This window comes from Micromys minutus (assembly GCF_963924665.1).
Source record: "Micromys minutus genome assembly, chromosome: 11".
In the NCBI taxonomy this organism is placed as follows: domain Eukaryota; kingdom Metazoa; phylum Chordata; class Mammalia; order Rodentia; family Muridae; genus Micromys; species Micromys minutus.
In genome coordinates, this window is record NC_137980.1 from 25,949,927 (window position 1) to 25,973,818 (window position 23,892).

The window sequence follows — 23,892 nt, forward strand, 5'->3', positions numbered from 1 at the left end:
GATTCAGATCCCCAGCTTCCTGATGACATCTCAGTCACCAAACTTGGTTTTTCAAAATCCACCCGCTACTCCTGCCCCTCATGGCAAAGCCCTGCTTCATATGTGAATGAATGTAAAAGATGGTGCTTAGTAAATGAGACAGAACTTGATGAAATTAACAACTCTGGAGTCGGAAAGATAACTCTGTAGGTTTGAGTGCTTCCTCCTTTGCTTGAACGAGGGAAGGTCCAAGTTTACCCAGTACTGGGTTTAAGTGAGAGATTTTATTCCAAGGAAAATGGGGTAGAGAGTCACAGGACAGGGTATCTCATATTCTCCTCTTGACTCTACATGCACCAAAATATGCTTCTGTGTACAATGCACAAATATTCACATATACACATAAAATAGTCATTTGTAATTGTAGTGAGGAGGAAGGTTGAGGTGCTTCAATGTTAGAACAGCCATGTAGAATCAACACGTGTCTGGGTAACATCACAGGCTGAAGGTCCATCTGTGCAGGGCCAAGGCATGGACATAATGGAGGTAGGTATAAAGGAGGCAGACAAGAAGGCACACATTGTTTTACACTCACACACTCTTCCCATGAGTCCCAAAGCATATACATGTCAAAGGAAGTCATGAGTGCACACTCAAAGCATCAGCCATAAACAAGTTGCTGTTCTTCAGCAGCGTGGAGAGGATGAAAAAGGCCCAGTTTCTCAATCCTGTAAACAGTATGTCTTTCTTCCTTGGGAGGGCATGACCCTGGACAGAGCTTACTATGGGGCACACATGACAGCATATTCTAGAAAAATTCCCCAAGGAAGTCAGGATGGTGCAATGCTATTATAGAAGGAAACTTAATTAAAAGAGGAAAGTTGTAAGTGCATCACTAAATTTAGAACTGAGGTGGCCCAGGAGGTTGGTTGGCCATCTTGTTCATGACTTCATTTTGGGGCTGAGAAACCTGAGCCAAGGGAAACCAGATGCTTGACTAAGGACTGTGGCTGGTGGAGACCAGAACTTCCAGTTCAACTTTTCTCCAGGCTTTGGAGCTCTTTGACGAAGTCACAGGATGTTAACAGGGGTTCCAAGAACCTAGACAGTTCTAAACAAAGAGTTGAAAAAGAATTTCTTTTGGGCTCAGTCTGCTGTCATGTCCTTAGACTATAAGCAATAAAAATCACAAGGCACTATTAAAGTTTCAGTGATTCTTAGAGAATCATTACACTGCGCCCTCAAGCCAGCTACAATGAAAGCACTTGACTCACAGGAAGCTTAAGGGCAAAGTTGACCTTGTGACCCAAAAGGGACCTCTGTACCAGTCTCCTCTGGCCTTCTCTCCTCAGGCTGTTCCATGTGTAGTCAACGGCTCAATTATCTTATTTGAAAAGTCTTCAATTTGAATTTCCCATGACGGCAAGAGGTAAAAATTACTCCCGGTCAGCAATTTTGGTTTTGTCTTATCCTGGGAGATGATCACTTTCTTTTTTCCCCCTTTCTGGCCATCGCCTTCAAATATTTAACTACAGTCCTACTGTGAATGTGTAGAGCAGGTCTGGCAGCAAGGCCTTGGCTTTTCGTGATCTTTCTGATTAGAAAGTAGAGCCTCTACCTCTCTAAGGTAGTCACAGGTCTGAGGCTACTGAGAACATGCCACATGCTTGGTAGAAGCTGTTTGGAGTGGCTCCGAGTCAAAATCTTGATTCACTTTCATTACTAACCAGCTTGCTATAAATTAAATGTGAGAGTGAATTATGTATGGCATTGTGCGAGGGGCTAAGAGAGATACAACAGACCAGGTACCAGTTCCCACCCACGTATAGTGGGGGTGCCCAGGAAGGGTGCTCCAACGCTCTCCTTTCTCATTGGTGTTGATTCCTGTGTGTGATCAACACTGTGTCTGTGATGATGCTGCAGAGGATTCATTTTATTTCAACCGAGAAAAAAATGTATAGCTTATCTTAGAATCTTCTAAAAACTAGCAGGGGCCTGGACATTATCAGTACATTATTTGTTAAGTAGAAATCACACAGACACTACACACGTCTCATTAAGCAGTTTGTGGTGAAAGCCAAATCCTTCTAGTATGCCACTCTTTAAAAAAAAATTGGAATTGCAGTAAGGAAAATAGAACACACAGATGCATACTGTAAAAAGCGATGAATCAAAACACATCTGCATTAAGAGAGCGCCTGATAAGAGCAAAGGAGTAAGGAGCCAAGTATAAATCCAAAGCCAAGGACCAGTGAGGTGTAGTGCCTGTCACTGGTGCCGACTGAATGCTTTCTTACATCTCTGCTTGGAGCCAAGGAAAGAGCCAGTGTGCCTTGCCTGTCTGAATGTTATAAAGACAGGACAGAATGGGCTCTGAGTCTGGATTTCGACATTTCTACATCCTGCTGGGGTTTGAGAAATCCCCATTTCCTGGGGATTTTGTTAAATAGCTTTAGGGACGTCACCATGGCACCAACCACACAATGCACACTCAGCACATTTCAAGTACACTTGCACTCAGAAAACCCTAGCAGAGTGCAGCTAAGTGGCAGGCTAATACCCTTTTAATTAAGTTTCTTCCGATTTGTTCAGATAGCATTGCACCATCCTAACTTCCTCGGGGAATTTTTCTAGAATATGCTGTCATGTGTGCCCCATAGTAAGCTCTGTCCAGGGTCATGCCCTCCCAAGGAAGAAAGACATACTGTTTACAGGATTGAGAAACTGGGCCTTTTTCATCCTCTCCACGCTGCTGAAGAACAGCAACTTATGGCTGATGCTTTGAGTGTGCACTCATGACTTCCTATTGGGAAACCTGGGAAGAACCTGTGAGTGTAAAATGTGCCTCCTTAATACCTACCTCCATTGTGCTCATGCCTTGGCCCTGCACAGAGGGACCTTCTGCCTGTGATGTTACCCAGACACATGTTGATTCTGCATGACTAGTCTAACATTGAAAATACAGACCAGCACAAGGGTTAGGTGTTTTTTTCTGGTCTCTGGGTCTGACTTAGCTACAGGCTGTCTGCACCATGGCTACCAGGCTCAATTCCACTTGTTTGTTTGAGAGAGGGTCTCCTGTAGCCTTGAACACACTAAGTAGCAACAGGTTAACCTTGAGCTGTTGACCTTCCTGCGTCACCTCCCTAGCACTGGGACTATAGGCATGCTTCAGCATTCCCTGTTTATTCCGTGCCGGGGACCAAATCTAGGGCTGTGTGCATGGCAGATGAATACCTCACAGACCCAGCTACAATTATTCAAACTAAAAGCATCTTTCAGGAGGTGAATGTGCCCACCTGACCAACAGGAGTCCCATCCTGTAAGCACACTGTGTTTCAAACACTGCTTATGTGGTTTTGACGATGCTTCATGGTACCTTATCTACCTCAACATAGAAAAACCAAGTCTACAATTCGTATGTGTAAGTCACTAATGCTCATTCTGAAGACTTATCTCCCTCAACAGGTACAAGTTTTCCTTCAAGGTTGACTGGTGCCTCCTGCTCATTATCAGTTCTAAGCAGTCACACAGGGCCACATAGGGCAGGCCAGAAAGTCCATGTCAGGCAAGCCTGGGCCAGGCTGTTCATCTAGAAAGACACAATCTCTCAAGGCAGAGGAGACTAGGGAGGCTAAGGCAATTTCTGGCCCAAACTTTTCCATTCCCCTTCCCTCCATTTTGCATTTACTTATTTGGCAGGGAATCCAGGGGAAGAAGACCTTGTGCACACAAATAAGCACTTCAAAAAATAAAATAAAATTTACACTCCCCAAACAAAGTCACATAATTCAGGGCACAAGAGGCTAGTGGGAAATAAGAGATTGACAGGCTAGTGCATGTCTGTGCACCACATGCATGCCTGGAGCTCACAGAGGCAGGGAGAAAGCAGTGGAGTCACAGAGAGTTGTGACCTGCTGGTGCGTTGGGAATTGAACCTGGGTCTTCCGGAAGAGGAGCTAGTGCTCATAACTGCTGAGCCATCTCTCCAGGCTCTTAATACATTAATCTTACCAAGAAGCTCCTATTTGAAATTCTCTTCTCTGCCCAGGGTTCCTGGGAACTGCTGCTTCCTGAGTGCAGTGCAGTGAAACTGCTTTTATCTGCTGCCAGGTCTTGATGAGTTTCTCCTGGTGGGCATGCTCAGTCAAGTCTATGTGTGAAGGGAGGGGCCCGGGTTCTCTAATCTCTAGCAGAAAGGCTCAGGAGGCCAAGTATGGAATGCACCAGAACACTCAAGTATGAATGGGACAGAATGTTAAGTATCTGGTCATACATTGCACTGGCTGGTTTTGTGTCAACTTGACACAAGCTGGAGTTATCACAGAGAAAGGAGCCTCAGTTGAGGTAATGCCTCCATGAGATCCAGCTGTAAGGCATTTTCTCAACTAGTGATCAAGTGGGAGGGCCCAGCCCATTGTGGGTGGTGCCATTCCTGGGCTGGTAGACCTGAATTCTAAAAACGAAAGCTGAGCAAGCTAGGGGAAGCAAGCCAGTAAGTGACATCCCTCCATGGCCTCTGCATCAGCTCCTGCTTCCTGACCTGCTTGAGTTCCAGTCCTGACTTCCTCTGGTGATGAACAGCAATGTGGAAGTGTAAGCTGAATAAACTCTTTCCTCCCCAACTTGCTTCTTGGTCATGATGTTTTGTGCAGGAATAGAAATCCTGACTAAGATATACATATACATATACTTACAGATACACATATATACATTTATATGCACACATGCATATAACACAAGACTTTGTGGTATAGGTGAATAAGAGTCGGGGTAGGGTAGAACATCTCTTCCAAATTTAATACCATAAGAGCTCCTGCTTCCAAGGTTTCTTTCCACACAGTGAAGCTAAATGTAATCAAATGTGAAGACATTCACCAGTCTTAGGGTTATCAACTCCAACATTAGGAGAGACTGTCAAAGACAGGTTCAGTGAAAGGTCTAGACTGAATACTGTGGCCAAAGGATTATATCAAAGATCTATAAGGAAAACTGTCATCTAACTAAAATACTCCTGGTTCTGTAGATGAATGCATTTTTCAATGAAAAAAAAAGAAGATAATAACCAATCATTCCCAAACCAGGATCAGTGTGGCTCTCAGACCTCAGAGAAGTTCCGTCTTGCAGTGGACAGAGGTTAGCACAAAAACCCCAAGCTGGAGGAAGTGCAAGAAGTTAACAGACCCCGTGCTCAACCATAAATGGGACCCGCATATCACAGGCTTTCCCCGAGGCTCAGGGTCCTTCACAGAAGAGGGGGTGAAAAGCTGCACCCAGAAGAGGGGAGGGTCAGAGTGAAATGGAACCCTCTGGATGTGACCGGACTCTGCTCATGAGCTCAGAGGTTGTGTTCATCAGACCCACACATGACCAAACCCGTCCATACTCTGGCACAGAGTGGGAAGGGGCTCAGGAATGCCTGCCCCTGACTGAAGAGCCATGGGCACTTGATGGCTTCTAGGAGAGGGAGAGGGAGGTTTCTTCAAGGATATGGTTCTGGTGGGTTGACTACACTCCACTGTGGGTCCTCACATCCAGAAATATATGAACAGCATCAATTGGGTCACTGGATAATTATGCTAAAAACAAAAAGGATATGACCTTAGAACAGGGGAGGGGAGGCCAGAAGGAATTAAGGGAAGGAGTTGCAGGTTAATCTGATCAAAATGCAATGTATGAGAGATGCAAAAGCTAACAAAATATTTTCAAAGGAATAAAACAAAGGAAAAGGAAGGCAGGCACACAAGTAATCGCATTACAGCTCTGACATCCGAGCCCAGGGAGCTGAGGAGGGGCTGCGACAAACCGAACTCCTCACTCTCCTGGACATTGTGAACTAGGAGGTATAGAGTAAGGTGACAGCAAATGTCAAATAATTCACACGAAGGCTGGAAAGTCACCAGGGGAAAAGGTGTATGTAGTAGTCGCATCCCTGTGGTTCCAGCCCTATGACTATAAAGCTTGTTTCTGGCACACGCCAGCCAGTACCTCAGGCTCTAACACGCCAAGGATATCACTCCACTACAAGCACTGTCTTCCACTCATTCATCTCCATTTTCTTAAATTAATATTGTTTCCCATGTATAGGATATGAGTGTCACAAAAGCAGTGCCTGCCATATAATCAATGTTTAATATAGATTTTTTATCCATACATATCCAATATATATTATCCATGTGTGTGTGCACGTGTGTGCATGAACACAGGCACACACATGCGTGTACATGCAGAATAAGTGGCTAATAAATTAAATCAAAACTTCAAGGTCAGTGTCTTAGTGTGCCATTGCTGGGAAGAAATACCATGACCAAGGCAACTCTTAGAAAATAAAGCATTTAATTGGGACTGGCTTACAGTTTCAGAGAATTAGTCTGTTATCTTCATGGCAGGAAACATGGCAGTAGGCAGACAATCAGGCACAGGGCTGAGAGCTACATCCAGATCCACAGGCAGCAAACAGAGAGGGAGACTGAGCCTGGCTGGGCTTTTAAAATCTCAATTCCACTCCTAGCAACACACTTCCTCTCAGAATCAATCCAACAAGGCCACACCTCCTAATCCTTCTCAAATGATTCCACTCCTTGGTGACTAAGCATTCAAATATACAATCCTATGGAGGCCATTCTCATTCAAATAGCTACAGTCAGTATAAGCACAAGATGGTGGGTTGTATTTTCTAATTTGAATCCTTTGTCAATGAAAACAAAACAGAAGAAAAAGAATTAAACACCCTCAGACAATCCTGAATGAGACCCAACACAGTTGCACCTTATTTAATTTTTTTTAGATTGTATGTATGTATGTATGTATGTATGTATGTATGTATGTATGTATGTATGTATGTATATAGTATGAGTGTTGTGCCTGCATGTATGTGTGTACGCTATCGGCATGCCTGGTTCCTGAGGGGTCAGAAGACAGTGTTGGATCCTATGGAAGTGGAGTAATGTATGGTTGTGAATTATCATGTAGGTGCTTTTATCTACTTAGCTACCTCTCCGTCATGCTCCCCTCATGTGTGGTGGTTTAAGAACGGCCCCATAGGCTCACATATTTGAATGCTTCATCCTCAGCTGCTGTTCTGTGTAAGTAAGATTAGGAGGTGTGGTCTTGCTGGAGGAGGTGTGAAACTAGAGGTAGGCTTTGAGGTTTAAAAACCCAAGGCAGGCCCAGTGTCACAGTCTCTCTGTCTCTCCTTCCTTCCCACTTACAGATCAGGATGTCCACTCTGGGCTCCTGCTGCAGCACCACACCTGTCTGCCTCCAGCCACCTCCCGCAACTGTCAGCAAGCCGCCAATTAAATGCTTTTCAAAAAGTTGCCTTGATTGTAGTGTTTCCTCACAGCATTAGAACGGTGGCTAAGACACAGGCCCTGTGCTCACAACATTAAAAAAGTGATTAAGACACAGGCCTTCTGCTCACAGCATTAGAACAGTGGCTAAGACATGCCTTCTGCTTTTTATTTTTTGGTGCTCTGCATCGAACACAAGGCCTCATACACACTATTCTGATACTCTACCATGGAGCGACGTCCAGAGACCCAGCCCCTCTTTAATTTCTAAATGTTTAAGGTCATCTGCATGTTGCCGAAGCTGGCCTTGAGTGCACTCTGTAGCTCAGTCAGGGCCTGGCCTTATAATTATCCTGCCTAGCCTACCAAATCACTGGGACTTCAGGCTTCTCTGACCATGCCTGGCATCCCGCCATCTTCACACCAAAAAAAAAAAAAAAAAAAAAAAAATCTGAATGCTATTTTGAAAGGAGTTATTTGCCAGGCGCTATTATTAGTAAAATAAATCTTGGGTTGGAACTAAAAGAGGCTTTCCTTAGAAAATCCATTTCAGAACCGCCTTGCCAGATATAGTTTTAAAAGTAGTGAAAGATCTAGAAAACAAGATAGATAAGCCTGGTGATGTATTCGCTTGACTGGTAGCATTTAAAGGTGGCTTCAGATCTGATCTACAGCAGATGTCATCAGCTGGATGGGAAGGATTGTTACCCTGGACTAGCAAATGAGGTTTGCCTATAAACTCCTGGGGCAGAGGCAAGGGTATGGGGGTTCAAGGTTATCCTGGGATAGGTAGTTACTTTGAGGTCAGCCTGGGCTCCATGAATCTCTGTCTCAAAACAATAACTCAGAGTTATTAAACCGAGATGCTTAAAATATTAACCCTAGGGGGCATGTGGTCCTCACTTTAATTCTTGTATTCAGGAGAAATGCAGGTATATCTGTGAGCTCAAAGTCAACCTTGTCTATATAGTGCGTTTGAGACCAGTCAGGCCCTGTCTCACTAAACAAACAAACAAACAGACAAATAAATAAATACATACATACATACACACACACATACATACATCAACCAACCTCAATTTCATAAAATAAGAAATAGCATAGAAAACCCTGAGTAAATCATTTAAAATCTAAAATTTCATAGAAAAATAAGAAAGACATTCACAAGAAAAAAGAGATTACTTGTAAAAGTAAAAGATTACTTCAAAGGCGAGAGACCTTTTGGAGCTCTGAAGAGGAACTGGGGAATTCAATGGATGATCTGGGTGGTAGAAAACAGGCCCAGGGCCAAGAGGAAGGGCAGTTGATGGAACAACTGGACATGCTTGTTTTTATTTGTTCTGTTCCCCCTGTTCGGATGACCCATCCACAGAACGTTACCAGTGATCCCTGCTCCACCGGCCTAAAGGTGATGAGGTGGTTAATAAGAGTTACAGCGAAGCTAAGTAACGATGGAGAAATGGCAACTTGTGGAAAGGTAGGTCAGTTCACGTGTAGCACAAGTGTTGGATGCAAACGTGTATCTGATGATTCATTTGGTAAGAAGGGAGACGGAGGGGGAGAGAAGGAAGCCCAGGGTCTCACTGTCTTCCTCCACTCCCTTAAAAGCTCAGGGTCTCAACTTATCAATGGGGAATATTGGAATGAGAAGGTTCTCAAGGGCAGGTCGATGACATCAGCGTTCCCAACTATGACCCTGACACTAGGCCTGGCAGCTTTGCACACGTGTTAGCCTCCCTTCTGTCAGCGACACACTTGAACCCGTCGTGTAGAGGAGGCAGTGAGTGTGAAAGACAAGCTCTGTCCTTGCGCACCTTGCACTGGGATGCAAAGACACACTGAACAATCACCCACGTGTAACTACAGCTGTGGGAATGCTGCAGACACACACAGGTGCCTCAACTACTGGGGTTGAAGAGCTGCCTCCTTTGGGGTGGTTCATATTGCTTTCCATGGGCCAGTATGAATTTTTGCTTCTGTTGGAAAAGATAAATTTAGCATTGTCTATTCCAGAAACAAGGACAGCACTGAGCTGGCTGAGATGTCCCAGAGGAGGACAACAAATGACAGTTTTTTAGACTAAACTGCCCAAAAAATAAAGTCACAAAGACCCAATCACCAAAAGTCAGTGACCCAGCAGAAACTGAGCAGCTTCATCTTCCAACGGCCGGTTAAATAAGTTCAATTGTCCTCAGATGTGCCAACGACACCAACCCCCAGAAGTACCAATGATACTGACTTTACACTGGGTCATCTTTCACCCAACACCTCTATTGTTCATGCTAGGTACTGAGTTCATGACAGCCTCATCCCAACCAGCAAACATGCCTTGGCATCTTAGGGGTCAGTGACCATCTTCCTGAGCAGAAGTAGCAATGATGGGGGCCAAAGACCACCTCTGCCTCCTGCATCTGTCCAGATGCATTCATCTGTCCTAATCTGTTTACTCTGTCTGCCCATGTCTACCTAGAACCTCATGGCATGGAGGTCTATTCTCTGGCCAGAGGATGACCCCTTAGATCTGTTTAGAGACCACTTTAATTGGCATGTATATACTCTTAGTCCTCAGACTTTTTACTTCTGGTGATACTTGGGCTTGGACCCAAGACCTTTGGCATGTTAGGCAAGGACTTTACCACTGTGCCACACTGGCTGACTAGTATAAAAAAATTTTATGGTATGGCAAATCTCTTATCTTTATTCCTTTAGTTATTGAGATGTGTAAATTGTAGACTAGTCATCCTGACATGCTATAGAAGAGTAAATTCTTCCTACCAGACTTCTTGGTTCTGTTTCCTAATTTACCTTACCATCCTCTCCTTACTATGCTAGTCTGCAGGGACTGTGAGGACTCCCTTCCTCCATGAGACCAGGCTTTTAAGAGGCACGTGTGTGTGGACATGCAGCATTCTTCTTTCTGTGCTTGACTTGTTTCTCTTTACTGCGAACTTCTGAAGGTTTATCTATGTTGCTGGACACTTCTTTTCTCCTTCTCTTCCTCACTCCCCCTTTGCAGCATTTTAAAACTACCAAATGCCTGACATTGTCCATCACTGAGACTCAAAGCTAAACAAGAAGTCAGGGCAGAAATGTGGCCAACGCATTCATGAGAGGAGGCTTTTAAGCAGGCCCTTTGTTTTGCCTCTCAGTTTTTTATACTCATTAAAACCCAAAGGTTTACCTGAGCCAGACCAGCTCTTAGGAGATGTGTGGCAACTAGTGTTTTGCTTCCTCCAGAAAGGAGGATGGATCTGCAGCCGCATGAGGCAGGTATGACATACACCTGGGATCCTAGCACTGGAGGGGCCTTGGTGGAAGAAGTGGGGTTGGGAGTTCAAGTGCAGACTCAGCTCCGTGGAGAGGTTGAGCGTAGCTTGGGTTATAGGTTTTGTCTCAAAACCAATAGGAAAATCCAACAATCAATAAATAAATAAATAAATAAAACCAAATATGTGATCACCCGGGAATGAGAAAATGAGTTAGAAACACACGTGTCAGGGTTTCATAGCTTCAGGAGGGGGGTTCACAGCTGGGGGATTTCATAGCTGGGACTTAGAACTGGGATAGACTCAGATCTATGTCCAAAAACTTCTTGCCATATAAACTCTTCTTAAGTGATTTTGTTTCTGAGGCAGGGTCTCACGTAGCACAGGCTGGCCTCTAGCTATGTAGTCGAGAATGACCTGAACCTCTGATCTTCCTGTGTAGCCCTATGTATAGCACTGGTGCTGCAGGTATATGCCAGTGCATCCTGTATCCAGTTTTATCGGGCGTTGATACCAGCACTCAGTGCATACTAGGCTGAGCTACAATCCAGCCCTAATAGAAATTTCTGCAACTTGCAATGCAAGTCCTAAAAACCAAATAGATCTGGATGGGAGATGCCTCAGCATGCTTCTAAAGATTCACCACTTCTCTCTACCACAGCTTAACCTGGTGAGAAAGCCCGTAGCTGTTTTGTAACCAGCAATGAGATATGTAAACCTCCTCCAACATTTAACTACCATAACAATGGTGACCAGCCCTATGACTGTAGGAGAGCAGAGAGCATCTGCATAGGGAAAGAGGCTGATTAAACTGGAGGAAAATCCTGTAACAGCATAAATGAGTCAGTACAGGGTGGACCAGCCTTACAGGCACCAACTTCAAAGAGAAAATGAAATTATTTGGGTTGCCCTGGTAACACCAAGATAAAATGTGGAAACGAGAGCGCAGGCTCTAACATTCACAAACCCTTCCTCAGCAGGAAGGTCTCTCACATCATAGAATGAGCTTTACCATAGCAACATGAAAAAAAGCCCACATACACAGAGAATACCCAAGGGCTGGAAGCCTGGCAATGAAGCACATACCGATGCACTGCCAACTCAGTACCTCACAAGGCTTGCTGGGATCGAGTGAGATGTCCTTTAACATCTTAGCCAGTTTTCAAAGTGAAGTGTCAACTCTACCACTCAGGTTTCTCCAAATCTCCCCTCATTTTCAAGCATTGGTTTTATTCAGAAAAAAAAGTAATAGGAAAACAAACATGAAGGCCAGAAGGTGGTTTAAATAAGAAATGTTCTCACGGTCTTAGGTATTTGAACATTTGGCCTCCTGTTAGTGGCACTGTTTGGGAAGGTTCAGGGGGTATGGTCTTGCTGGTGGATCTATGTCTCTAGGGCTGAGCTTTGAGATCATCACCCTGCTTGCAGTTTTCTCTCTGCCTCGTGCTCTTAGTGTGCTGCTCCACCCTCCACGCCCACTGCTTGTTGCCACACTTGCTGCCGTCACTGACTTGTCCCCTAGGAGCCCAAGTGAACTCCCTTCTCTCCCCCCCTCCCCGTTACCCTGGCTGTGGTGTTTTGCCACAGAGACAGAAAAGTAATCAATGCAAACACCATCTGAAGTTATATGTTCCAGGACTGATTTACGCCTTTGTAGGGGAAATAATGCCCCCCAGTTAGTAAGGCAGTATGTAAACCTCACTGATAATCATGCTACGATAGTTCCAATTATTATTATTTGGTTCTGGACTTGTACATGCTGAGAATTTACTCTATCATGGAACTAAACTCTCAGCTCCAGGGTTCATCAGGAAAAGACCCTGGAATCAAACTGGGTGACAGGAAGGCCCGTAAATGGAAGTACTGGGGTCAGAATGCTGCCTCTGCCAGCTGAGGGAACCAGCTAATCCATTTGCTTCTTCATCCTTACGAGGTGGAAGAGAATAGTTATTTTTCCTCTGTAAGTGTTAGGAAGTGTGTATGAAGAGAGTTATGGTAAGCACTAAGTGCAGTGAGCAGAAGGAACTTAATATTTGGCAGTAGAGAAGACAATTAGATTTGGTAAGTATGCAAGGGAGCTCACGATTGAAAAAATGGTCATTGTAGTAACAGAACTTCATGTAAGATCTACCTTCTCAGCAAGTGTTTAGCTATGCAGAGTGATTTTGCTGACCGCAGCTACAAAGTTCTACAACAGGGGCCGGGAATGTATTTATCTTGCTATCTGAAATGTCTTACCCATTTGTGGTTTGATTGAGAATGGCCCCTAGAGACTCCTGTGCTTACACACCAGGTCCTCAGTTGATAGGACTGTTTGGGAAGGATTGGGAGGTGTGGCCTTGTGGGAAGAAGTGTGTCAGTGGGGGTAAGATTTGAGATCTTGAAAGACGCAGCCACTCCCACGCTCTCTCTGCTTCTTCTTTTTATGGATCCGGATGTGAGCTCTCAACTGTGGCTCCACACCTTGCCTACTGCCTGCTATTATGCTCTCTCCCACAGACACACCCTCTGAAACCATAAGCCCCAAATAAACTCTTTCTTCTCTAAGTTGCCTTGGTCAAGGTATTTTATCACATCAATAACTAAGACACCTAGATCAATAATGCCCACTTGTCCTGTCTCCTTCTCAAAACTGCAGCATGCTCTCTAACACAACTGGAGTCATGCGGTATTTATCCCTGCGTGACTGGCCCATGTCCCTTCACATAATGTTTTCAGGATTTATTGGCACCATCACATACATAATGAAGGGTTCACTTCTTTTTGAAAGCCGAAAAGTATTCCATGAAAGGTATTTAAAATGTGACGCATTAGAGGGTGGTCGCCAGGGCCCACCCCTCCCTGAGGAGCTATAGGCAGATGATTGTTTCTGGAGGAGAGACATCTTCTTCAGTGGTGTGGCCACTGGTAGGTTGTCTCTGCTCCTGTAAGTTCCTCTTATCTGAGCCCTGTCATCAGCCTCAATTAAACAAGTAGTTCACTAAAATCAATGATACATACATCTATTGAGGAGTTACTGCAGTTATCATAAGAAAGTTAATATGAGGCATCATATTAAGAAAAAATTCTTTACAAAACAAAATAAAAACTTTGAGTCAGATTTCTCATTTTGCTAAGCGAGAACTGCAGGTCTAACCACTGGTCATGTTCTTTTGCCTGCCAACTGCCAGGCATTAAGCACGGCATTACCTTTTTTGTTCTTCAGTAAGTCATTCAGGTAGGCACTGGCTTGCTTTGTAGAAGACGACACCTGTGTACATGTTAGACGGCATCTCCAATGTTACAAAGTCTGTGGAAGACAGAGCCAAAAACCCCAACTCTAATCTGTCGGATTCCACCATCTGAGCTCATCCCACTCCAGTCTCCTTCATGGGACAGGCATCTACCTGGGAAGCTAGTTATCTCTGGATTGTGTTCATAGTAATTGTGTTTGTGAGTTGAACACACAGACCCCAGCTCTGGCAAAGGAAGATCCAGTCTAGGAAAAGAGCTTTGTGGAGGCTCAAAGGACTCAGTTTCTTCTATGGAGCCACTAATGTAGAACCTACCCATCATTAATTCATAGCTGGAAAGATGGAGTTTTACAGAGCCCTGGGGTCACTTCGATCAACACACTGCACTCTTGGTTATACTCACTTCTGTTTGAGGTTAAACCCTTGGGTGGAGAACACAGTTCCCAAACCCTGTACTGTTCCAATCTCCTAATTTAGGGGTATCTGGATGTGATTCCAGGAACTCAGCAAGTACCTTCTGTACCGAGAATTGAATACTGGGAAACTTACACCAAATTAAAAATACAAGGACATTGACTACTTACTTCCTCCCTCATTGTTCTTGTTCAAATTAATTAGGTTAGGCTACTCATTAACCATCTCTTGCCCCAAGAAGATTACCAGGATCTCCCTTCCCTCCTCTGCCAGTCACGTGTTCTGTTTAATTACAGAACAAATCCAAATACCAAACAAACACACAAGACAGATTTCTAAGTCAGCTAATTTGTATGGAAATCCTTTATATAATTACGACACTGATAGTTTTAATTCCTGAAAAGGGGTTATTTTCTTTCATTGCAGATACGCTCACCAAAAGGGTTGGCTTTCTATGACTAGTTTCAATGTTCAACTTGAAATAAAATATGGTGACTATTTCTGTCTACCCTACTCATCTCAACATATTTCCAGAGCTGAAAACTTTTGAGGTATATTTATTTTATGTATAATTTTTCACGAGTGCAGAAAGCTGTTCCTGAAGCACGGGCCACAGCCGTCCTCCTGCAGAGAGCGTGGTGGAAAGGCCCTAAGACACAGTAAAGAGCTCTCCAGAGCCATGGCTCCGTTAGTAGATGTCACATCCCAGAGGCTCACATACCCTTAGCTCTGGCTTTCATTCTTCTGTCAAATATTTCCATGCTAGCCCCTCCATCAGCATCACTCCAATTTCTGTTACCTCTTTCTTTTTCGTTTTTAAATCTACATGATCCACGGTTCCCTCTTTAAAAAATTCCCCAATATACGTAACTCACGCTCTAGCGGATGGGTTTGTTACAGAGCTTAGAGAAGTCAAGACAAGTTCAAGATTCTTACTCGTTTCTGTAAAACCGAAAGGAGTGGAGTTATTCCTAACTAACAGAAGCCTTAGACTGCAGGGAAATCATGTTTGCAGAGCGCACGGAGGCTCTGCGACAGAAACACGTGCTAGGTGTCCAAGAAGATGGCTTTCATAAGCAGCAGGATATGCCAGACTGGAGTCAGAAACTCTCAGCTAGAACAAACTCAGGAGTGTTGAGGACATATGAAGTGTTACCAAGGAACAGGATAAAACCACTTAGAGCACATGCAGACAGGAAAGCTGTCTAAGGAACTTCCTGAAACAAAGAACATTTTGCTCCAGATATGAAACTTCCTTCCTTTTCACGAATACCAGTTTTGGAGGTGTTTTCCTGGGTTGCCCTTTGAGAATATTAGTACTAGGGGCCGGGGTGGTGGTGGTTCAGTTGGTAAAGTTCTCTCTGCACAAACACAAAGACCTCGACTCTTAGCATCCATGTGAGAGCCAGGTATGGTACACACAGGGGACTTGAAAACTGATAGACTCTCTGGGGCTTGCTGGCCAGCCAGTGGAGCTGAATCGGTGAGTTCTATGTTCTGTAAGGAACCCGTCTCAAAGAATAAAGAACAATCATAAAACAGAGACAACATCAGCATCTGGTTCCCACATGCACATGCATGCACACTTGTACATACAGAAGTACAAACCACAAGAACATGTACATATGCCATATACATATATATATGCATGCACATGTACCCCATACTAACTCTTGCACAGCAATACACTATCACACACACACACACACACACACACACACACACACACACACACACTCTTGTACAGAAGTACCCCCCCCCCACATACTTGCACAGCATTACATGACCCCAGCACTCTGAACCCTTTCACTGTCATGCCCTCTTCATGGTGTTATCTTCTCTTGTGTTTGGTCTACCTCCTCTAAGCAAGGTAAACTTAGGAACCACAGCATGGCCTTCACTCCTTCCTCCCTTCGAATGTCCAGAATAGTTTCTGGCACGTACATGCACTCAAAAGATAAGTGGTGGATGAATGAGTGAAAATCAGTGTGCACGTGACTGGAAATCCCCTCAGTACTGGTTGTCAGAAGTGCGCAGCGGAAGGGCTGCAGAGACGGTTCAGTCACTGCGAGCACTTGCTGTACCTGTAGAGGATCCAAGTTTGGTTCCCAGTCCCACTGTATGAAACTCCAGTTCCTGAGGCTCAGCTGCCCTCTTCTTGCCTTTGTGGGTATCAGACAATGTGGTAGACACACAGACATGCAGACACTCTCACGTAAAGTAGAAATAAATAAATCTTTATGAAAAATGAATACAAGAAAAATTCCTCGACTCTCGGAACTTTTGAGATAAGAGGAGGGAACAGACAGGAGTCGCTCTTGTGCTGGGCTCTCCTGATGCATGGGTTCCTTTACAGTGTGCCTAGCCGTGGGACGTTCGCTCCGTGGCTCCAAGACCCACCCTGGCATGGAGTTCAAGCTTCATGAGGGGAAGTGCAGGCCTTCACCAAGCAATGGTTCTTTCTCAGCGACAGTTTAGGTACGTGGCCAGTAATGAACGGGCACAGCGGAGCAGCGGGACAGGAACGTGGTAGGTGGCACAGGAGCAGGTTCACATGGACGATCCTCTTTCAAGGAGATATTGCCGGAGTCCCACTCAAGTGACATGAAGGGACCTAATGCTGTATGCAGCCGTGGTTGGCTTTCTCATCAGAGTGTGGAGGGCTCTTATTTTAAAGAATTCGGGAAAATGCATTTATTTACCACCTTCCCCATCTCCACCTTCGGAAATAAACCCAGGTCCCTGTAAATCCCAGATATGGCCTTTCCTGTTGGTCTATGCCTCCAGCCTCTATTTCTGACCAATCTCTATCATTACTTAGATCCACATCACGATCACAGTACAACCACAGGAGCCTCTTAACAGATTTCCATTCTTCTACCATAGATAGGTCTCCACTGAGCAGCTAGAAGGAAAGTCTTAAAATACTGTGAGCCAACTCTTCCAGCAGATCTTCATCTTATTCAGGGGAAAGGCCAAAATCTGTACAAAACCCCTGCACTCCTGCCTTGAGCTGGTCAGCTCTGTCTTACTCATTCTATTTGTTGTAGACACAGTGGCCATTCTAGACAGCCCTAGAACATTCCACATCTACCTTCACTCGGGACCTCTTAAGTTCAACACCACTGCTCAGAATTCTCCTCTTCCTGGTAATACTATACCAGCACCTCTCACCTTCTTTGGGGATTTTAAACCTGACTCAGATCTCGGTGACTTGTGACCCTGCCTCTCACTGCAGGCTGGTGTTCATCGTCACTGCCTCCTGTCTGGAAAATGACACAGCGGAGGCCATTTAACGTGTACCCCACAGTGCACTACTTTCTTTTGTCTTCCAGACTATTTATCCCAGTTGAACATGCTGCAGATTTTAACTGCATATGTGTTTCCTTTCCTGTCTTTGCCCACTTGAAGTTCCACCAAAGCAGGAATTTCTTTTGCTTAATTTGGAAGTTATTTTTGTCCTAACTGTTTAGGACAGGGTCTGCCTGTGGCCTGTGTTCCTTACTGAACAAAGAGAACGAAATAAAGAACAAATAATGAAGTAGAAAGGGAGCACTCATAGAAATGGCACAGGAGTGACGGTAAGCACAGCAATACAGGCAGTGAACTTGAGTCAAGGGCCTGGTAATAGTGTGTGCACACTCCAGTGTGTGCAAATGCAAAACGCTTCAGTACAGTACGTGGTACCGTGGTACTGGGATTCCATTTCTCAAACGAGAAGTTTAGGGGGTACAGGTTTAATGACTTGCATAACAGATTCTAAACAAGTTTCAAATACTGTTAGAGGAAAAACATGGGGGAAAATACATCAAGTTACAGGCACAGGCAAGAACTTCACAACAGGACTCTGGGTGCTGAGAAACAAGGCCAGTGATCAGCAAATGGGACCTCATCAGACCAAAGCAACAGCTAATCAAATGAACAAGCAGTCTGCAGAAGGAAAAACAAAAATCTTTGCTTGTACATGTGACAGAGGATTAGTAGCTAGAATATATATTTAAAAAAAAAAAACCCACAAGACCCTAAACAGGAAATCAAATAACCAGGTCAATACCTGGATTAATGAACAGTTCCCCAGAGATGGACCATAGGGAATAACCATGAAAATTGTTCAGCTCCACAAGGGAGCAGAGAAATGCACCTTAATACTGCGGTGAGGTTCTGTCGCACCTCAGTTAGAATGGCACTCATTAAGAAAATGAACCACGTGTGGCCCTCCATGCCTTTAATCCCAGCACTCAGAAAACTGAGGGCAAGCATGTGTACAACATCCAGTACCCAGTACAACATGCTTTGTGAAGAGGAGAACCGGGAAGCCAGCTCTACACAGTGAGACACTTTCTCAAGACAAAAATAAAACAAAATCCACAATGGGGTATAGAATAAGCCTGTGGGTTGGTTATCCCACGACAACATGAAAAATGGGTACTGTGTAGAAAGGTCCCTGGGGCCCTGTGCTTCATGCTTGAGTACATCTGTGTAAGTATGCATCAGGAACTGCCCAGTGGAGAATCTATTGCTAGAACCCTGACTGAGCTAGGATTGCAGAATTTACTGGAAATTCTAGGGGTGTGTGTGGAAAAACTCATGCATGGTGAGGGGCGCCTCTCAACATTGGCTACACAGCAGAGCCACCCATTCGCGAGTCTCTGGCATAGGACTCAGCCATGAAGTATTTTATTTCAGTTTGTGTTCCAGGGTTTTTCTTTATAGATAGAGGGAACTTTGTTAAAGCAAGATCAGTATTTTTATTTTTGTTTATTAAGCAAACACAGGAGTAGGACCCTAACTTTGAACCTATTTTCTTAGAAACATCTTAAATAAAGGTAAAGTAACACATCTGAAGATCTTACAGGAAAACCAGAGTTGTGTGCAGCTGTAAAAATGTAGAGTTTGCTTAGATAGAATGATTTCAGTATGCCATCATCGATTAAATGATTGGTAATCAATTATAGCTGGGGATTAAACAGATCCTCGAACATGCTACACACATGCTGTAACACTGAGTTACACCCTCAGTCCTTGTATATATTTATTTATTTCATTTTTAACACAGGGTATATCACCCTATAGCTCTGGCTGGTCTTGAACTTGCCATATTGATGAAATTGGCTTCGAACTCAGAATAATCCTTTAACTCAGCCCAGCACTTGGAATTTAGGGCAAATGTTACCATGCCTGGCCAAGCCCATATCTTAATATCACATCTTTATACAAAACAAGTGTGACAGACACCCCATGAACTCAGCTTTGGAGAAAAGCATCCAGCTTGAAGAATGCTACAGTGCCCTATTTTGAGAGTCTGTGGCTCACTGTTTTCATATACAATCCAAGATCAACACTTCCTACCTGCTGTGGACACTCCTTCACTGCTTGGGCTATTTATATTTAGTCTCATCTATCTCTCCTCCCACACTGTAAACTGTAAGGGCAGAGCCTAAGAGCCTTATTCGGGCACTCCCAGCTCCTGACCTAGTTGCCTGGGCAGTAACGGTTTATGCAACATGGAACTCTCCATGTCTATAATTTATATTTAGCTCCATCAGATAGTTTCTGAACGTGGATAATGCTTTGAGCAGAAAAGTTTGTCTGTGTTTGTCTGGTAAATGGGAGATAATTACATTGATCTTATTTAACCAAGGTCCCTGCTATGTATAACTGGGAACCCTAGAACACAAACCAAGGCTTAAAGTGTACCAAGAAGGCACAGACACCTCACGTGAGATGCATTATTTAACTCCTCACTATCCTAAGACTCAAGTCTACATGTATGGGAGAAGTTGGCATTTCTGTCTGGGGCTTTACAGGGGAAGTCCAGGGCCCTGAATGTCACCCGGGGAGCCAGTTTACAGGTCTGCGAAAGTGACTATAGACAACTCTGTACTTCCTGCTACTTCTGGATGGAAATTATCAGTAAGGAGGCTACTCTCTCTTCTCCCACTGTTAATTCAGCCCAACTTCAAAGAGGATCTTCTGTGAACATATAGTCATTGTACCAAATGAGCTCATTATGACATTTTATATACGCACGGAGCATGAGTGGATTCCCTATGAGCTGACAGCATCAGACATACTTTGCTTGTTCTCTCCCTGGTTTCTAACTCTGGGCTTCAATCTTTTAGCTCTCTAGCCTTAGGTTCTTAATAACATCACAAAACTTAAAAGCAGCCTCCACTTTACTCAGGACGTGGATGAGTCTGTTCTCTGGTCAGCAGACTGCTCGTAGCATATTCATGTTAAATATGTGCCATTATTACTCAGTTCGAAACACAGACAGCACTTAGGAGAGTCTTTCTCAGACTAAGGACAAGGATGAATATTTTTAAATCATGACTATCCTGCCCCCCTCACTACTTCTAAGTAAAATGTCACAGAGAGCAAATTATTTGAGGTAAGCAGAGAGACTATCTGAAAATGTTCAGGAGGTGAAGAATTCTATCATCTTTTTGGGTAACATTCTAAAAACAAAATATATCTCCAAACAGGCTTCTTTCCAGGTTTCCAAGCAAACACACCAAAATAGATCAATTAATTTATCAGTGTCTTCAACCGTCCTCAAATGCCATGTTTAACCCCACATTATAATGTCTCCCAAATGATTCTCATTCAGTGAGAATGTCAACAGGAAGAGGTCTGACGGAAACATGAAACCTCAGAGCAAACGAATCTTGAGACTCAGAGGAAGCTCTTACCAGAGATGCTGGTTAAGCCAAACATCTGAGAGGCCAAGGCTATCAAGGAAAGCCTCTGTTCTCAGGCTTGATGCTCTCCTCCTATAAGGCATTGATTATGTATCTGGGTGTGGTCCAAGGGGGCTTTTGGGATGCATCATATATTTCCATTAAAAAAAATGAAGTGAAGATACCCACAGGCATACCCTATTCCCAAGGGCTTCTGGGAACATACCTGCTGCTGGTACCAGTGACATATCGTGTTGTCTCTCTGCAGAATACTTTTGCTTTGTCGTCTAAATATTCTTTAGGGTGAATCTTTGTAGAGTACTTACCTACCATGCATGAAGCCCTGGAGTCCATCCCAGAGCTGCCTAACCTGGGTGAGGTTCCCCAAACCTATAATCTCAGTACCAGGAAGGTAGAGGCAGGAAGACCAGAAGTTCAAGGTCACCCTTAGCTGCAGTGCTCTCAACCAGCCGGAGATACACAGGACTCAACAAAACAAAACAATCAAAACCCAAACCAAACCAAAGAGCTAATAATAACTTACGGATAGTCTTATATAATAGAGGCTAGTATGCGTTGTTCCATTTGGGTCTAATTGTTTTTCCTCTAATATTAAAAAGTAACCCATGGTAAGTAACTTCCAAATGACAGTGGACCTTGCTTACTGAAGTCACCGTCACAGTTAGACACACTATAATAAAGACATGACATGCTTACAGTACATTACATCATAGCAGTTAATCCAGAACTCAAAGATTTGTGCAAATGCTGCTCTTTATGAGCTGAATACAGTTGCTTTGTACGTGCAGACTGGTAAAAAGCCCTTAGAACAATCCATGTTAACAGTGAAAGTAATTAAAAATACTCCTGTTATTACCTTATATGTATAGGTTACTTCTCTGAACATCTGTGGTCCCAGAATTCTTAGTCATAAGCAGCCACATTAATCTAAAAAATAAGAATAAATATAAGTCATCTTGACTCCATTTTGCACAGTATGTTCTGTTCGGTATGCAGTTGCAGTGTAAGCTTTATTGGCAGGAAGATCTAGGCTTGTAATAGGGCTCTACTGGACGGCTTTTAACCTCTTTAAATTATTCACAATTAGGAAAAAGTACTGGCAACAAATGTAACAATTATGATCATTTTTTGAAAAGCCAAACAGAAAAGCTCAGCTTCTATCCTGGGATCACCTTGTATACTCTACGTGTACCTTTATTTGCTATTCATAGAAAGTGTCTATAAGAACTCACAAACTGTGGTGTCTTCTTTAAAACACTTGTATTGTGTAATTTCTCCCATGTCTTAAGATGAGTCTAGAGTCTTCAAACCATCCACCTCTAATCCACATGTGCCAGTCAAAACCCCATGAGCACCAGTCTGCTCCACTCCAGAGGCCCCAGAGGAGCAATCCAGGTTCTCTAGGCTCTGTGTCTCAGCACTGGGTACCTCTGAAACAGGACCCAAAGTTTTCAAGAAGCTTCCATAGCCCAAAACAATGATATCAACCAAGGAATTCCTTAGGAACATGGGTCTATGAGTGGAGAATACATTACCACTCTTTCCCTAGAAGAACATGCTGTTAGATTGCCTCCCAACTGTAGATTTATGTTAAGGCGATACATGGACTGCACAGGAGAGATATATTCCAGGAGAATCAAGATGGAGCTGGAGAAGAAATATCTAGATCCAGGTGGCCATAATTGGCAATAGGTAGATATAAATATTTAAGAGTTTCTGTAGGTTATTTTATCTCATATAGAAGGGTAGTTTGTATCTTTGTCCACTGGATGTAATCTTATTGTGTAGACGGTTTGTGGATTGAGAAATTAATATATAAACCTGCTTGAAAGGCTACTGGGCTTTGGAGTCGTGTTTGTGCCAGGCAAATGAGAAATGGACCACGCCGGGGTGGTCGTATCCACCCGGGAGAGAAGCGGAAGGGGCGGGTGAAGTGAACCGCCTGAGAAGGGAACCTTGTGGAGAGAGCAGCTTATAGACCGAGTGACAGAGTCTGTGTGCTCCACATTAAAGTGGTGTCTGTGGAGTGAGACTGTGGGGGCTGATAATACCATAAACCGTCATTTTATTATTTACTGCAACACCCAACTACTAATGTGTATACCCAGATGTGTGTTGCTTTCTTGCTCCGTTTAACAGGGTAGAAGTTAATGTCGACTCCTATGTGGTCAAAGTGCTGAGAATACATGACTGATGGATGCTTCATCCTAAGTCCTAAATGATGTAGATCCTAAATCCACATCATCACCCCTCAAGGCCCAAGCAACATGACAGAGGATGGGACAGAAAAAAAAATGTAAAAGCAGGAAGATGTGGCATCGTCATGAAATACTGCCATCTGGATATCATATTGCCATTGCAAACACACACACATACACCATAGACACATACACACCACTGAAGACACACACACACAACTCAGAAACACACACACACACACACAGACACACATAAACACACCACAGACACACCACACAGACACACACACAACACTCAGATACAGAAATACACACACACACACACACACACACGCAGCAGCTAAAAACACTTACACAAGATCATACCTCTTAACCTGTCATGGATGGAGGAGGTGTCCATGCTCCGTCCCCTTCCAAGACGCTAATGACTGGTAATGGTTGCTGAAGGTGGGAATATCATTATCTCTAATGGTGAGGCCAGTAAGGATAGGTAAGAAGGTGTTCACAGGCAAGGAAGGGGCGAGAAGTGGGTAGTAAGGTGAGAATAATCCTAAAACATTGCATACACATCTAAAACTGTCAGGCACACAACAGCAGCAAGGGCCAATCCATGCTCCATATGTTATGGGCGGTTAGACCTGCTGGTGTGACATTTAAACTATTCTGAGAACACAGCTGCACTTATGGAGGTCTAGCAGGTGAGCCTAAGGGATTCAGCTATGGTTTACAGGGTTGATATGTCCCCTAAAAACAAGTTTCCTAGGAGCTAAATCCAGTGCTCCTCAGGAATGGCTGATGTTGCTACTCTT

General features: G+C 43.9%; 1 protein-coding gene across 1 annotated transcript in view; it reads right to left on the minus strand.

The window, feature by feature from the left end:
• Positions 1–23,892, minus strand: part of LRRC8C (leucine rich repeat containing 8 VRAC subunit C) — an 80,317-nt gene that overhangs the window by 37,512 nt on the left and 18,913 nt on the right. The window contains exon 2 of the mRNA XM_080925279.1: positions 21,742–21,812. The gene's annotated coding sequence lies outside the window, so the exon portion shown is untranslated. The remainder of the gene's footprint in view (positions 1–21,741; positions 21,813–23,892) is intronic.